At 46.0% G+C, this 17352-nt stretch overlaps 1 protein-coding gene across 11 annotated transcripts in view; it reads right to left on the bottom strand.

Moving 5' to 3' along the window:
• The window catches only part of IL1RAPL2 (interleukin 1 receptor accessory protein like 2), a 408604-nt gene that overhangs the window by 342135 nt on the left and 49117 nt on the right, over window positions 1-17352 (bottom strand). For 5 of the 11 annotated variants that reach the window (XM_021406506.1, XM_021406508.1, XM_021406509.1 and 2 more), the window contains 2 exons: window positions 6581-6731; window positions 94-6341 (listed from right to left, as the gene is read on the bottom strand). The gene's annotated coding sequence lies outside the window, so the exon portion shown is untranslated. The remainder of the gene's footprint in view (window positions 1-93; window positions 6342-6580; window positions 6732-17352) is intronic. The other 6 variants (XM_021406511.1, XM_021406507.1, XM_021406505.1 and 3 more) reach the window with 6 other exon arrangements.

Below are 17352 nucleotides of genomic sequence, written 5' to 3'. Positions count from 1 at the left end.
TAAAATATACATTGGATAACAGTTTTAAATGGCCCCTGTAAAAGCCACTGTGCGTACCGTACCTTGACATTAAGTCCACAGGAAAGTACTTACCTCCAGGATTCTCCCCATTTATAGGTCTTTTATTCCGCTCCGAACTAATCAAAGTAGCTGCTCCTGGATGTAAAATGGAAAAAAAGCCAACACATGATTTACTGCCAGCCTCCCAGCGAGCAAAAGGGCACACACCCATCACTGCAGGCAAGCAACAACCAAGAGGAAGAAGAATGATTCAGAGCAGCAGAGGGATGCAAGAGGGATGCGAGTGTGGGCTGGGCAGGGAGCTGCATGAGATCGCTCAGCGCTGCGAGCGGGTGCAAGGCCAGCCCGACACCGGGGGGATGTCAGAGGATCGCAGTGAGACTACAGTGTATATACACACAGAAGATGCCGTTAGCCTTGAAGAACCACTTATCTATCCCCTTCAGCAAAGCGGTGGGCCCTGATCTCACAAGACACATAGGTACATGCTCAGCTGCTTCTGTTGGCAGATCAGACACAGTGCTTGGGCCCAGCTCTGCCCGGGGACAGCAAGGTCTCCTACACAGGCTGGACCCCTCTTTACACCTAGACAGGGCGGGCTCCGAGCCCACAGTAAAGGAAAGCAGCTCTGCTCGTGGTCCTCTCCACCCTGCACAGTTTTTATCTGCCTCCACACTGTTGACAGTGAGGCAGAATGCTGACTGAATTTGCAACAGTCAGGTCTATCAATTTCTAGTGCCTCACAGTAAGTTCACTTACCCCTTCCCACAGGAGTATGGGAGGCAGATCCTCCTGTGCACTGGGATACACCTAATTTCTGCTGCAACTGCTGCCCCTGCCACTTACACCACAGATGATAATAGGTGGTATGAATTTTCCCTTCATATTTCCCTTGTGGACTGCTGCCCTTGGGGTTATGTGTTCAGCCTGGCTGCAACAGAAGAGCTTCAAAAATCAGCATAGGTTTCTTCTGGTTCTAAAGCTTTTACTTACAATTGCCCCAGGACTTTCACCAGAACTCAGCTTTCACTGACCAGTTCCTTTAGGAGATTCTCCACTTACCCACCATTCTTCACACCTGGAGCACAGCCTATTCCCTCTCCTTTCTTCTTATTTTTGAGCAGGCTGAAAACAGTTTGCTCTTTCCTGTAACATGAAGATCTCCTCAATTTCCTCCCTAAGAAGTTCATTCTTGGCAGACTGTTGGCTGATCCTGACAGCTGATCGCTCGGCCATTTCCAGTGTGCGGTCATCGCAGAGTCGGGCCTCTTCTGAATGAAGTTGTCTTTGAGGACCACAGAGATGCTTCGGCAAATAACAGCACCTCTGGGCCTTACTGTGCTGCTGTAGGGCAGGAGTAACTATTCTGTTAGCAGCTTTGGCATTTATGAAAGTGAAGATTCAAGCCACTGGGGCAGCAATGAGAAAGTGGAGAAATGAAACCTATCTGCCTACAGAAGAGCATCCAGGAGCCACAGCAGGGCAGCTCTGAGCTCAGAGGATGGAACTGCTGAAGCACTCTTTCACACTGCCCTGGGACAAGGCCGCAGCTTCACATGCATTTGCATTCCAGTCCATCCTCCTGCAGCAAGCCCAGAGGACAGGGGGGCTCATACAGATACTGGCAAAAAATGGGGCTTCTTGGGTTACTCCTCCAGTGTGATGCATTTCCCACACACTCACTGTCCAGCTTGAGCTGGGAGGGCTGCAGACATGGGGCTGGCCCTGCTCTGGACACCTCTCCAAGGCTGGCAGCTCAGCCTCCTGACAGAACGCAGCTTTGGCCCCATGCATGTCATCTCATGTTTTTCAGTAGGAAATTTAGCTTGCACATATTTAATTAATGGAAACAGGGATAAACAAGCAGATTGCTTACTTCAATTATGTGCACAGCGCCTGCAGGGTTACCATTTAAAAATCACAAAGAAAGTAAACACTCAAAATGGGCAGAAAGCTGCAAAGAGGAGTATACAATCTGCAGCTTACCTTGAAGATGATTAACAACATCTCTGCACCGAGAGTGAGGCTATACTTAGCAAATGAGTATAATTCAAAATTTTTCAGCCATCTGTAAATAACATTTACCTGGAGCAGCTTTACATAATTAAATGACTTCCTTATTAGTGCCGTATAGACCCATCTGCATAGAGAGAACAAAGGCGGGGAAGGGAAGAAATCAGAAGCCCTCCATTATTTATTTGAATTTCTCCCAAAGGTGATTTCTCCAGAAATCCCCAAATTCCATGAAGTCAAGCATCTGCTTTCCTTGCAGCGTAACGTGCTGAAAGCAGCATTACCTGGACAAACAATCCTCTCTCTAAGCAGCTTAACAAGTTTGTGTAAGTGCTCGAGCCGCTGTAACGAGGCAAGAAAGTCACTCCATATCCTATTCAGAAAGGTAAATAATGCCCTGGTTATTCTGAGTCCCTCTGCTCTTTGCACTACCAGATGGATTGGATGCATGTTCTGTGCAGTGGCTGCTAGAGGTGACACAACTTGCATGCAGCAAAAGGTCCAAAACCAGGAGAGGAAAGTGGTTTCCAATGCCACGATCTTAATAATGAGATGCCAACCCAAGTCCTTTGATTTGAGCCATATTTAATAAGAATGGTAGCAAGAATGATGATCAACATTCTTTGTTCAGCTGCATTTGAAAATTAAAATGGCCAGCGGTGGCAGCACACTGAATTCCCCCTGGTCCTCTGTATAAAGCAGCTGAGTGCAAAACAAACACTGCTGTCATTTCTGTTTCCTTCTTCACTCAATAGATGCCCACGCTCAGAGCTAAGCAGGACTGGCTGCCACAATGGGCATTTCTGGTTCCTCATTTATTTTCCTGAGCACCAGTGGGAATATTTCCCCCTTACAAAAGGGAAGGAAAAATAAAAGAAAGCTATAAAAAAAAAAAACAAATTTCTGTTCAAAGGTCTCTGTGGGACTGAAGGAGTCTGACTGACCAAAATTTAGTTCTAAAATACTCCACTCCCACAGCTGTACTTTCTCACTCAGTGTAAGCTAGAAGGACCAAGTTCTTGACTGGCTTACACACGGATTTCTGCGATTGAATCAGAAGTCCCCAGAGGAACGGGATTCAGTTTTATTGGATGTGCCCAAACCCTCTCTGAGAAATTAAACTTTCTATTGCAGCAAAGTGCCCAGGCATTCCTATGATGCCATGCAGTGATTAGTGATCGCTGTCTCAAATTTAATTGTATTAATGGCATGAAGCTAAATAAACTGCTGGCTTACAGATTATTTGCATGTAACACAGAGGCGTTACACGACTGGAAATAATTTAGTACCAAACACTCCAGGGGCTGAATTCACCAGATGTGCCAATGGTTCTGACTGCCACCACAAAACGCATCCCAGAAGAGAGGAATAAGGTTAATGCAGCATTCGGGCAGGGCGTACAGCCCTCCTTACACGCTAGCTGCTGCTCTAGCCACAGCACAGGCATGGGAGCTGTGAGCAGCTCCTGAGCCGCAAGCAGCTCACACCAAGCTGGAGATGCCAGTGACCCTCCCAAGAGCACCAGGTTCCTGCCTGCAGTTACTTGCCACATACAGCAGCCAGCTGTCCAGGAGGCCTCATGCTGCCAGTCCGTGTTGCTGAACACAAGAAAATCATCACCTAAAGGGACTTACAGCTGAAACAACGGGGTTTTTTTTTCTGCCCAAATGAATACTGCTATCTACTGAATGGAGCCAGCGCTAATGTAACCCAGGCCAGAATCTAGTCCTGGGTTTGCAGAAGCTGACACAAACCACATCAAGTAACTCGACCTACTTTAGTCCGTTAACATGAAATTCATCTCTACTTCACCAGGTTAGCACCAACGCTATCCAGTTCTTTCGGGCTCCAGAGCCGCAGGTACAACTCCGTGCCGTTAGATAACTCGATCATATGCATGACTGAAATCCCCACAGATAAGATCAAGCGTGCAAAAGAGATGTAATCGACTTTAGAACAAAGTTAAATTTGCAGTCATTTATCCTACTTCCACTAATATCTAAAGATGAAAAATGGCATGCGTTAAATGCTTCCATCACTTTTGTTCTGGTGATGAGAATCTTCTAGCAAGGCCTAGAAAGCAAAAACAAACATCAAGTGCCATGACAATCATAAACGCAGAAGAGCTCCTAGAGCAGCTTTCAGCAAAGATTTTCCAAACAGCTCCTTTCCAACATGGACAAGGGTGAATTCTGGCAACTCCGCCAAGTGAGCAGAGCTAAAGGAAAGGCAGCTCCTGGTTTTTTTGTTTTTTTTTTTGCATCAGGAATCAAAATGTCATCATCTATATCCCAAATACAAACAACCAAACTCACTCTCCATTAGATAGGAGCTATCTCCTCTGCTGAAAAGAGTACGGCAACTTCTATATCAGAAGAAGACAGTGAGCTTGCTTTCTCAAACTAACTGATTCCAAGGAAAAACCTGGGAACAAAAAATGTAGAATCCAGTCTTTTGAACCTACACAGCCATTTCAGAGCTCATAGTTTAACCAGTCTTATCAACCTTTACCCTGCTTAGCACCTCTTCTTCCCAAGTGTACAAGACAAAACAGTTTGGAAAGCTGGATGTTCTGCTTAGTGTAGTCTTCACTTCATGTTCTGCAAGGTTTTTGAAGGAAGTTGCTTGCTTCCGCACTTGAAGCAAAGCTTCCTATTCTTTCTACTAACATTGCTTTTAAATGAACTGAACTGATTTAAATAGTGCACCATGTAAAATCCTCACCGCTTCTGTATCCCTGTGCATCTCGTAACAACGCGGGATGTTGAGGAAGCAAGGTCTACAAGGTTAAGCTTTGCACAGAGTGTAAAAAGAATCCATTTATCCTCTTCAAGTTTGTTGCCTGTGAGTTTCATTCTGCATCCCTTTTGTATGCTGCAAATACACACAGTGGGGAATAACCCCACTAACCCTCTCTTTGCCATTCATTATTACACATCCTTCTGTCACAGCCCTGTTCATTAGCCTGCTCTAAGAATTAAGTGGGGCTTATCTTGCTTAATATTGTCTCAAATGACAGTCCCCCTCTGTCTGTAATTATTTCAGCTGACCTTTCTGGTCCCTTTCACTCTCAGCTCTAGACGTATTTAAAAGATGATTTTGCAACCATTTCTCCAGCTACAAAGAAGCATCAATAAGAGGGCCTGAAACTGCAGCGTGGTATGCAGGGAGGCTCCTGCGTTATTAATATTTATTTCACGCTGGTACCTAGAGACATCAGCTGAGCCAGAGCCCTGTGTGATAAGCTGCACAGCCATGTAGTACATGACAGTCCTGGCTCAGAGGACCGCATCATGAAGGCTGCAGGGATCTCAGACAGGGAGAATTCGTACTGCAAGTTTACTTGTCTAATGCAAACTCAATGCCTTTCAACTTCCCAGCAGACATAGCCTCTGTTCAGTGAGAACATGCTGCACGTTTGATAACGAGAGCACTTACATTTCATCCCCAGCAAAGGGAAGTGGCCCCTGCTGTCACAGATCCCCACACAACCTCTACAGCAAAGCTGCAAACAAACCCTTCACAACACCTACATCTGCACCTGGTCAAAAGCAGCACTAGGCCATCACATCCCAAAGAATGACGGTGCTGACAGTAGCAAGGGACAAAAAAGCTTAGAGCTTCAGAGGCAAGTCTGCCCACTGAGCAGACATGGAGAAGACGCAGACCCCAGACTCGCATGCAGCATTCACTTGAAAGCCTGAAGCATTTCAGCAACCAAAATCACTCCAATCCAGGCCCTGGGGAGAATGCATTAGGCATTACATGGCCTGCTTCCAGAAAGCACCTGTGTTGCTGATGTAGTGAGGGAGAAAGCATTTCAGGGGCATCAAGAAGGTAAAAAAAATGCTTCCGAAAGTGAACAAAGACACCTAAAATGACTTGGACACAACAACGTGGTCCTCATTCTGCTGCTTTCTGTTCCCACCAGCAGTGTACAAGTGCCAGGACAAGCTATGTCCATGCCGAGGCTCACCCCTTTCCTCCCAGCCAGCAGGCAGCTGCTGCTCCGCGTTTCTCCAGCCACCTCCTCCGAAATGAGCCCTTCACCCTGCGCCGCAGGGGCTGCCTCCTGCTCACCTTGCTGCTCTAAGCCAGAGTCTGGTTTGCAAAAACCCCTGGAAGCACACAAGCATATTCATTTGCCTGCATTTCTCTGCTGGGAGCAGTTTGCTGTGAAATGACCTTGTTGCCACAGGAAAACAGAGGTTGCTTGCTTACAGGCATGAAGGTGGCTCTGCGCAGCTCTGCTCACTGTGCATGTGACCCTTTCAACAGGGTAAACAGAGCAAGGTCGAGAGGAGCACCTGGAAGAAGACAAACAGCTTCAGCAGTGAGCACCCAGCCCCACAGGCGCCTTCACCCTTTGAGTACACTCAGGAGGACATAAAAGCAGGCACAGTGAATGAGCAAAAACAGCAATCGAGGAGCTCCTCGAGGAGGTGTTGGAGGACAGCGGACAGTCCGCTTTTCTTTGATTAAGAGCTAATACTGGAACTGGTCACTTACACAAGATACAAGCAAGAGCATTTTTGCCAGCACCCACCTTTGCTTCTGCTGCTGATTTCAAGAAACAAGACGGGGTCCCAGTGATCACCCAGGTGTCACCACAGCAGAGGGCTCAGAGGACAGAGTGCTGACCTTCAGTGCAGACAGGATGGCTCAGTAACACCTCCCGGTGAAAAACTTCAGCAACTCTGGAAAGTTATCAGAAAAAGTGAACTCTCACAAAAGTTGCTGTGGATCACCCAACCACAACTGTTTCATTGGCCTGTTACTCTTTAGATTCCAGCAAGAGGAAGAAACCCCCATGCTAAAATAGCTCAGAGCAGGACTGGAAGCCCCTAGCCAGGCTGCTCAGGCTCCCAGTGCAGTTCACCACACTAAACCCGCAAGCACTGCTACCGTGCTCCCAATCCCCTCTGCTCCCCCAGCTCCCTGTGAAAATAGCCGTGCTCAGGCAGAACCACCACAGGCTCAGATCTAACACCTGATTTACTTCCAGAAAGGAAAAGGTTTTATCTCCCTTGCTATATAGACCGGCTGTCTGCAACAACACCCTAGTTTACACACCCCTCCCCATCCACTTCTAATTCTCTTAGTGATTTTGGGCAGGTCCCAATGCTCTCTCACCCCCAGCATTATAGCGAGGGCACTTTTCTGAACATGAAATAGTGTGCAGGTTCCTAATGTCCGTCCAGAAATGGAACACACGTGGTTGCAAAGCTGCAGTTCACCGTTCCTGCAACGTTTCAGGGCAAACAGAGCTTAATGTGGTTTTAATACAACTGCCCAATTATACATTTGTCTGATTCTTGGCCTTGCACAAGCATTTCCCATGACACAGCCAAGTCAAGCAGACATCACCAAAAGCAATAGCAGGGGGGTATATTTATCAGATATTCTGAAGTGGATCATTAACTTAAAAAATCTCAGTTTATTGCCGAAGAGAGTAAAGATGGAGAAACTAATGAATAGAAGAAGTGCCTGTGCCATAAATAAGACATGGCACTGCAGTTAATTCTCTTTTAGAACAAATGCATTAAACATTTATTACACCAAATGTTAGTTTAAAACAATCATTAAAATCCGTTTTCTCTCTGTCCACTGGAGATCGGTTATTCATTGAAAGTTGATGAAGCTTCCCTAATTTCAACATCATTATTTCTGTGGGCACATAACAGGAGCCATTATATTTTAGATTCATGTAGTAACGTTGCCCGATTTCTTTCTCACACTTTGCAGCTCCTGTGGCAAACCTTTGTACTGAATAGGAATATTTCACTTAAAAATGAGTCTCTTAATGACCCCCGCCTGGAAATACAAGCACAGCATGTACCAGAGACAAAAGTCAGCCCAGAGTAACGCAGGCAGATTGACGAGTAAGACAAAGAGTCTGAAAAAAAGAACTGAGGGGAAATGATCCATCTTACAAATAACCATTTACCACAGGACTTTTGCACTTCATTCTTTGTTAGGCTATTTATCCTCTTCCCAGCTGAAAGTAAGGATACGGGCCCACACGTTTTCCCAGCCCTGTGTCAGCCTCCAGCAAACCCCAATGGAGCTGGAGGCTCCCCCTGCGGCCGGGGCCATGAGCAGCCCTGTGCTGTGGGGCTGTGCAGGAGCTCGGGCACTGCTCTCTGCTGCTCCCACCGTGGGACTGACTCTCCTGACATGCTACAGAGGCTGCCCATCAGAGGATGAACAGCCTCCGATGTGCTCCTCATCAAGGGAAAGCAGGGATCACATCTTAGTTAATAATGAATGCTGAAAAGGGCAACTGAAACCTTCAGCTTTTAAAATAGGTTAATTTACAGTAATTAACATGCAGATCTTGTCAGATTAGGACTAAGAAAATTGCTGCCATCTACTGCTGGAAAGAAATACGTGAATGTTGAAAGCCTCTTCCAAAAACAGGCTACGAACTGCAGTGAACTGAAGGGAAGGTATCTCAAGGGCACGTCGAGCCCTGGGAAGGGAGGTTGTCAGACACGAGAAGGACAGGACCCTGCAGCCACAGGTCAGAGTTTCAGGCTGGGCAGATAGAGCTCCTCCTCCTCTGTGAGCAAACATTTCTCATTCACAGAGGAGAGAACTGGGGAGGCTGGCAGGCACCTTCCACACTATGCTCTATGCACAGCTGTACTTAAAATACATCCCCAGGTGCCCCAACAACTCCCAGCTGTGACACACACGCACACTTTATCAAAGGGATAATTGTTTAAACCTTGAGAAAACCTTTTACTTTGGATTCTCCATTTGCTTAAAATTTAGGAGGTACTTTTCTCTCTACTCTGCCTTCAGCTGTACTCATTCCAGTAACTCCAATGAGCTGGAGCAGATGAGGCAGCCTTCCCTCCACCACTGCTGGTTTGGGCCAGGTCAGCCCAGTAAAGATGCTCCTGTGTCAGGGATTCGTAGATTTGGTTTTCAGCAGAAATTCTAAGCTAGTATGCAGGCAGGAGTCCTCCTGAGAAAGGCAGAGAGAAAAAACAAGTCTCACAAGGAGAGGATGGAAAAGTGTGGAATAGGTTTGTATTCAGCCAAAGCTCTGAGGGTATAGCGAGAGTCTGCAAAGTGGAATTCCCAGGTCCTGTTCCCAGCCCCTGAACCCATCGGGTGTGCTCGTGCTTCCTCTTAGGCAGGGTCGATCCAGGACCCACAGCGACGTTTTGCTTCAACAGGACATTTTCCCTCCAAAACATCTGCTTTGGGGCCAGAGAAATATCTTTGTTACACAGTGAGATCCATGCAGCGGGTCCAAGCTCTTTACACGGGCCATCGTTTTCTCTGTGCTTTTCCAGGGAACGTTCATCCAGCAGGTATTACCTGATCACGTTCTGCTGTGGGTGAGCTGCATTAGACTGAACATCCCCTCACTGCCTCACACCATTCCTTCTCCGCGGTGAAGAGAGCACAGCAGCGTGTTTCAACTTCCCTCTGCAGCAGCCACAGCCTTTGCTGAGCCGCGCGCCGAGCACATGGCTGACACAAAGCATGTTTGACAGCAGTGTTCACAAACTCCTCCGAGTCTTTGTCCCACAGAAAAAAAAGAAAAAAGCCAACAACAAAACAATGTCTGATGTGCTCAGTCCGGCCCCGCAGTCTCTGCAAAGCAACCGCTGCGATTCAGCTCCATCGTGAGGGCAGCGCTGCCACCGCTCCTCTGCACAGGTGATCCCACGGGGACTTTCAAGGCTGACAGAAAGGAACGAGAGCAGATCAGACCCACCTCAAATACAAAACATTTTGCATTGCCTCTTACTTCTCAGAACTCTGTTGTGGACACAAAGCAGCTGAGAAGCAGCACTTAGATCTCTGCTGAGACCTCAGTGCAGCAGTAATTAGGAGGGTGAAAAGCAGTAATTTTCTTGAGTAGTTCTCTCCCTCCTGTACACACATCACGCTTAGCGCGTTGATTCATCAGCAATTAAAGCCTACTCTTTAATCTCCAGCACTTTCATTATATAGCTGGTAGTCAACAGTATCTGAAATGCCCAAAGTCGTTCCTCCATTCCCCAACCTTGGTGGCAACAAAAAGGATGGAAGGAGAAAGACCTCGAATACGTATCCACAAGTTTAGGCAAAACCGCACTCAGAAACAAGACAGGCTCCCCGAACTGGCACGTTCTTCCAGCCCCTCTCGTCCCAGCTCACAGCAATGCCTGCCACACGAGTGACAGGGCAGCAGCTGGTGTTTGCAGGGAGGCAGAGCAGCCTCTCCCCTCCCAGGAGCATCACCCAGCCAGGGGCACCGCAGCACCAAGAGCTGCCTGCAGCCCCCAGGCACCGGCACTGCGCATCGCAGCACCATCCCACTGCAGCCGCGGACAAAGACAGAAGGGTTTACTTGTAAAATCCTGACAGAACCGGGTGCCTGAATAATGTTTTCCCAGGAGGAGGAAACTGCAGAAGGCGGGTGTTTCATCCGAGAAAATGGCGAGCAGTCTTTCTGTCGCACGGAAATCAGCCTAACAGAAGCATTTATCTCAGGCTGTCCCACGAGGAGCACTTCAGCCGTACTATCCAGTGAAGAACATCTGTACAGTATTTGCCTGCCAGGAAAAAAAGTCTCTACTGCTCTTTCCCAAAAGGAAAACTCTGATAGCCTTTCGCTGACAGAAGTAATAATTATCCACATAGGAGCATACCATTAGAGTTCCCTTGGCAAAGATTTATTTATTTATACGTCTCTGCCCTGGAAGAAAACAGATGATGAATGAAGTGCTGCTAGATTTCTTTTGCTAACAGAGTTGCAGAGGAAGAGAAAGTTAAAAAAAAAAAAAAAAAAGTCACGGTGCAAATAAAGCACCTGAAGGGGCAACTATCACAGCAAGGCAAACAAGGGAGACTGCCAGGCGCAACTGCGCTGCTGAGGGGAGCACCTCACAGCGAGGACAGCCCTCCTGTTATGAGCGTGGCTGTCACTGCCCTCACTGCCTCCAGTCCAATGGTGCTGGGCCTCCTTTGGCAGCCAGGGCCCTTGGAGGAGCGTGCAAAGGCTGGAGCAGAACGAGAGGGAGACCTGCAGTTATTTTCCTGGCTCTGCTGTGGTATTCTTCCCACTGTTCTCCCTTTCAAGAGATCTTCAGAAGCTGACAGAGAGAGGACGCGCGGTGTCAGGTGTTACACGCAGAACGCGGCTTAACGTGCTCATTAGTCTGAAAACAGGAGCCCGCTGCAGCTAGTCACAAGGCTACCACTGCAGGGAAAAGAAAGCAAACGCTGATTTCTCTTGAAATGTTTTTTCATTTTTCTGTCTATTATGGCCATAAGAGCCTCACTATGTGAATCAAGTCCGCTAGTCCCACAGCTTTTATAAAAAGACAGTATTGATGTTAGAAGTTCTGGATAAATGAACATGACCCTTCCTTTGTTGGGCAGCTTCCCCATGACGTCTGCTCCTCCCGGCGTTCGCCAGCTCTGTTAGACGTTCTCTTGGTGAGAGATGAGCACAGCCAAGCACTGACGCAGCAGCCCTGCGGAAGGCCAAGAGCCCAAGGTGTGCACCTCGCTGCTACACAGCCCAGAGCCCTGACTCCGGCATCTTTACTGAGCGCTGCCTTCTCCAGGACAACATCATCTGATGGGAGCGCTGCCTTAACGAGCAGAACCAGGCTTGAAATTTCCATAAGAATACGATCACAGCACTTGGCAGCACATCTCATGGCTCCACTACGTAATTTATATCTTTGATTCCCGCTAACATTCTTGTCAAATGAGTATAGATTTATTATTTTAATTATCTCAAGCTTGTAGAGATTCAAACATCTGTTACAGGTGTTCAATAACTATTAGAACAGCAATCAATTTTTTTCTCAAGCAGGGGAGTGATTCATGGTGCTCTGTGAATAGATAAACTTGCTATAGTCTATATCAGAAAGATACTTCGAAAGAAAGAAAGAGGCTCTTTTAATTAGCTTCCAATTAATTCTGTTGAGGAAGTCGAGATGAACATAACATTCAGGAACACTACAAGTCATTTAATTACAGGGTTTGGCGTGTTATCCTCAGATTTCTCATTGCTAAAGTCACAGTGTTTTCTGTTCTGTTTCCCAGCAGGACAGTATTTATGGATTATCTATACAGCTTATGTTGAACATCCTCTGTCCCACATGGCTTTTGTGCTTGTGTAATAGATTTATCAGTTAGCAGTGATGGACCATCAGAAGAATTCAGCCCAGAGCTTTGCCTGATGCCATCTGAATTCCCCTTGAGCTTTATTTCATGCCAGTAAAATCAGAAAAGGAGGAGACTTCCAGGTTTGACTTGCAACAAAGGGCACCATTAAAACAGCGTGTCTTCTGGAGAGCACAGATAGATCTGAGAATACCTGCCTCTATGTCTAGGATGTATCCTGAGGTGAATTAAAGAACAAATATGCATCTCAAAAGTAACACACAAGCCTATGGAACTCCATTCTCTGAGAAACTTTTCTGAAGTCAGTGACAGTACAGAAAGGTGAAAGCAGTGGGGGTTCAGGACACTGTGCGTGACTCAGCACTACATTTTTCAAATATCAGCCTATTCATAGCAGTGGAGCTGGTCTTAAATGAGCACTTTGCAAGGACTCGTATAGACTGGTATTTCAGGTCCTTGGGCAGAGCCGCTAGCTCAAGTGACACTCGTTTGGATGGACATCAGTGCCCTCAGTTTCCAGTCCCCTAGCACACCATCAGCCCTACTCAGGCAGCACAGACTGCTGCACTCCACAACTCCCTGTGTCCCACGGCCCCACTCAGGGCTTCAGCAGGAACACTGCAGAAGGTGCTGAGAAGCCTGAGGCTGGCCCTGAGGCAGAGGGAAGGACCAGCAGACAGCAGTGCCTGAGCACGTGCTGGACAGATTGCTCAGGCCCAGCCCAAACAAATCCCAGGAGCTCACCAATGCCATTGAAGCCTCAGAGCTGCAGCAGACCACAGGAGGACGGGTGGATGACAGGTCTCTGTCCACATAACAAAGGGTCTGGAGCACAAGCCTTATGAGGAGAGGCTGAGGAAACTGGGACTCTTCTGTCTGGAGAAGAAGAGGCTCAGCCTCTTCTGCAAGGTTACAGCAATAGGATGAGAGGTGATGGCCTCAAGTTACGCCAGGGGAGGTGCAGGCTGGATATTAGGAAAAATGTCTTCTCTAGAAGAGTGGTAATGCATTGGCACAGGCTGCGCAGGGAGGTGGTGGCACTGTCCCTAGAGGTGTTCAAGAAATGTGGAGCTGTGATTCTAAGATTCTATGCCTATGCTCCATGGGGCTCAGCCACTGTCCCTTGGAGCTACTCAGCCTAGGACAGCCCAGGTATATGCACACTCACAGCATCTTTAACACTGCTCCCATTCCATCTCTCCCATTCCCAGCTAACCCACACAGCCCCATTTCCATAGACCTCATCTGTTCAGGACCTTGGCCAAACCAAAGAAAGAAGGAAACTGAAGGCAGAGAAAACTAGTGAACTCCTGCTGCTGTCTTTAACTCCATCCTGTCATCTATTACTGTCACTCAAGCAGCAGGTATTTTTGCAGGTGCCCCTGAGTGCAGAGCTGACATCCCAGCCCAAATGCAGAATGCAACAAACCTCTGAGAAGAATCCCACTGCATCCCATGCCACCAGCACAGCGCATATACCTTTAAACAGAGAAATGTTCCTCATGTAATACTTTGAGCCACTGCCCTGGAAAGGAAAGAAGCGGGTCTTTGAAGGTAGCAGGGCTTCATTTCATGCAGAACAATAAAGAGCCACAACAATAATAGATACTTACCTGCTCTTCCTCAGTCTGTCCTTGAAGAATTTTAAAAGATTAAAGATGTGGAAGCTGAGCTAGTTCAGAAAGTGCAGAAAGCACGAAAGACTGAAAGGATAATAATGGTCCATTTTACCAAGTTTTATATGAGGAAGAGATCTGCCTCAGGATGAAATGTAAAGAGAGGGAAAGAAATTCCTGCAGTCTTTACGATAAAATCTTGTCCTTATGGAATGGTACGCAGGAAAATTAAGCTCTAACTTTGGAAAATAAAGCAGTTTCTTCTAGTTGCCCTAGATTTCAAATCCATCAGACCAAAGACACAAATGACCTAACATACCTAGGAAATTAACAGTTCTCTTATGCCAGCCTTTGATGTTGCCTACCTGGAAGAGAGAGCACCTCAGCACAGCAATTTTACCTTTCCGGAGTCTGACTCAAACCTCCAAAAAAATTAAACATGTTTACATCTGCCAGCTGAGGAGCTCACAAAAACATTGTTATTACTTCACTCACCGTGGGCAGACTTGAATGATTTTCAGAGGAGATCTATGCTAGGAAAGAGGATAACTTGTAGATGAGCACACATCCTACGGAATGAAGGCAGCAGAATAATGAGAAGGGAGGAATGGATGAATGGAGCGTCAAAGCTTGTGAAACTGATGAGACAGAGCCAGTTGTCTAAAGAGAGAAGTTTTAAATAGGATTGGAAAAATGCAGTGAGCAAAAAGAAATACCACAGGCCTGATTGCTGCCGTCCAACAGAAACCAGACAGCTTTTAGCTCCAAGAGGAATCTACAATAGATTTCATTAGTTCCTAAACCTCGAGGTCATCCCCTTATGCAATGAACAAAGCCAAAATTTCTAGCAGTGAAAACACAGATGCCAAACCAAAGGGCAGCTACCCATCTTGAAACATCCAGCTCCAAGAAATCTTTGGCTAAGTACTGAAGAGATGAGAATTACAACAGCGGATTTGTCAATCGGTAGAAATTTAACACTGGATGCAAAACCCAAACGTGTTCATTGCACAAGTACTAATAGTGCAAGGCCTTTATCCCACCGCATCACTGGCATTCCCATGGGCTTCAGAGGCCTTGCATTAAATCAGCTGTCCTACAGCACCCAGGAAAAAGCCTGTTCCTGCTATTCTCGAGTACCTGCCACAGCTGTAGGTAGCACTCAGTGTGTTTCTAGTGTCAAATTTTTATTTGGTTTTCCAAATAGGCAAACAGCTTATTTGGAATCTGATCCAGAAGAAAAACAATAAAGCTCTGAGGACAAAAATACAGAACAAAAGCCACGTTTTCATTGCTGGCAGCAAGACGTAGAACCGAGATTTCCATTTCTTTTCAATTCCACCCATTTTTCCTGGTAACGTCCTGGGTACAGGAACACAGAACCTTCATTTGTTAAAGCTTACTCCGAGTTTGCAGGACCAACGGCTTTGAAAAATATTACAAGACTGAGCAAATGTGACAGAGCTCATTGAGGAAAAAAAAAGGTGGAACACAGCGATATCACTTTTATATTGCCTTTTTAAAAACTAACAGCACACAGGTATTGTCTTCTTTCATTTTTTTTCTAACTGTATCTAATTCTTCCAATTCAGTATCATAACAGTTAGTGAAAAATTGGATCCTCAATTACTAAAGGCAAGAAACAAACTTTATACTTAGCCATACTGGTTACAGCAATTTCCATAGTAATTAAGTTATGCACATCATCTAACACCTTGTCTAGAGTGAATTCTCTGCTTCATTTTAGTACCATCATAGAAAGATATACTTAAGAAGCTATAAGAAGGAAAGAATTGCCTTGGGGAGTCACACTTGCTACTGTGTTCTAAATTCTAAAACAATACTTCTAAGAAAACAGATTTTGCTTTTAATGAGCAACATCAATTAATTGAGAACAGGAAACAAACTAAGAATTTTTTTAATTAGCCTCATCTTCCAAGAAGGGGCACGCGCTGCTGTGCCCTCTGAACACGGGCACCTAGGAATCACTGAACTCATTGACCAGTTTTATTTAAATTCAGCACAGAATGAGATGTTCCAAAGATGCTAAGCTCCTACACCTTTGGTAAGAGTGAATGCATATGCGAGGTGGAGTCTTATTAAGACATACAAAGGAAACAGAAAAGCACCGCAAAACTTCATAAGAGAAGATAATACATTTCAGGCAGATAAATTCCTGCTCCTACCCTATGCAGATCTCTGTCATCTCATGTCATTCAGATAAGAAGTCAGTCAACCACACACAAAAATGCGTTCGTTCTATCTAACTTAGCATCTGGTAAAGAATATAGAGAATGCAGGCTAGACACGAGTCATGCTCTCAAGCTTATAACTCAGAGAATGATTTAATTAAAACTCTTGATGAGCCTTTGCCTTTTCCTAGCAATGCACGGGCTGAATGTGCACGGCTTCCACCTTGCTTTGTGGTGCTCTTGAGTTAGGCATTGTTGCTTTTGGTTAACAATACTAAATAGCAACGAAAAAAAAAAAGTATCTTGATGGTTTGCACGAGAGCTGAGTTTACTCAGTGCTTCCCAAGTGCTTGTCTGCAGTGCAGCTGGGCTGCCAATGGAGAAAGCTTTTCCCGTTCTGTCTAATGAGTGCGTGTTTAATCAAGTTGCACTGAAATGCAAGCTAACCGGTAGTGAATTAACTTTGTGATTGCTGACCATTGTGTAGTATCTATTAATTTCAATGCACTTTTGCAGATTTGTCAGCACTTCCTCCATTTCTGGTGAAAAAAAGTCCTCAAATAAACTAAAAATTGGGCAGCCTCGTGAGGAATTGAGGCCAGTCACAGGTCACAAAGACCTGCAGTCCCTCCTTGCTACGCACAGCTGAAACGGTATTTTACTGTTATTGAAAGATACTTTGATACATTACAGACATAAAAATGCAGCTGTCTGACATTTAAATTATTAGCAGAGAGGACCTGAGATGACATAAAGCTCAGCCCTGCATTTTTAACAGATTTCCGCATCTCCCTGTGATGTTAGAAGGTATCAGAGCTACAGAAGGAATGTAAGGTCAGGGAGCACTGGCTTTGCCTTTGGAACCCCAGGTCACACTATTACACAAGAAATCTGAGATGTGTGTCCATGCCATGGGATCGGCCTTTTGTCATGGGATGAAAGAATCACTGGGCTATTTCTGCTGACCACTTACCTGTTTTCCCAAGTCCTCTTTGCCTTAATTTCTATTCTCTGAAAGAGAAAAAAATATGTATCTAAAGAAAGACTGGTGGAAAAGAATCACAGCTGTGAACCACAAGTAACACTTCCACCGCGCACACAACGCACCTATGCAGCAACCATTCCACGTTTCTGTTCTTTGCTGTGGGAAACAGAACAAGAAATAGAGCAGCATCCAAGATGTTTGTCTGAAGTGTTGGACACCCAACCTGAGGTCCATAGCGGCAGGGACTCAGACCTGAACCAGCCATGCATCACAAGCTCACTGACAGTTCGTAGATGGACTTAGCTCTCTTGCAGAATCATACAGTGGCTTGAATAATCTTCCCCATCAGGTGTCCCTAAAACACCTTAACACCTCTGCGTAC

The sequence above is a fragment of the Numida meleagris genome, chromosome 8 (genome assembly GCF_002078875.1).
Source record: "Numida meleagris isolate 19003 breed g44 Domestic line chromosome 8, NumMel1.0, whole genome shotgun sequence".
NCBI lineage: Eukaryota > Metazoa > Chordata > Aves > Galliformes > Numididae > Numida > Numida meleagris.
This window is presented reverse-complemented; position numbering and strand designations above follow the sequence as displayed.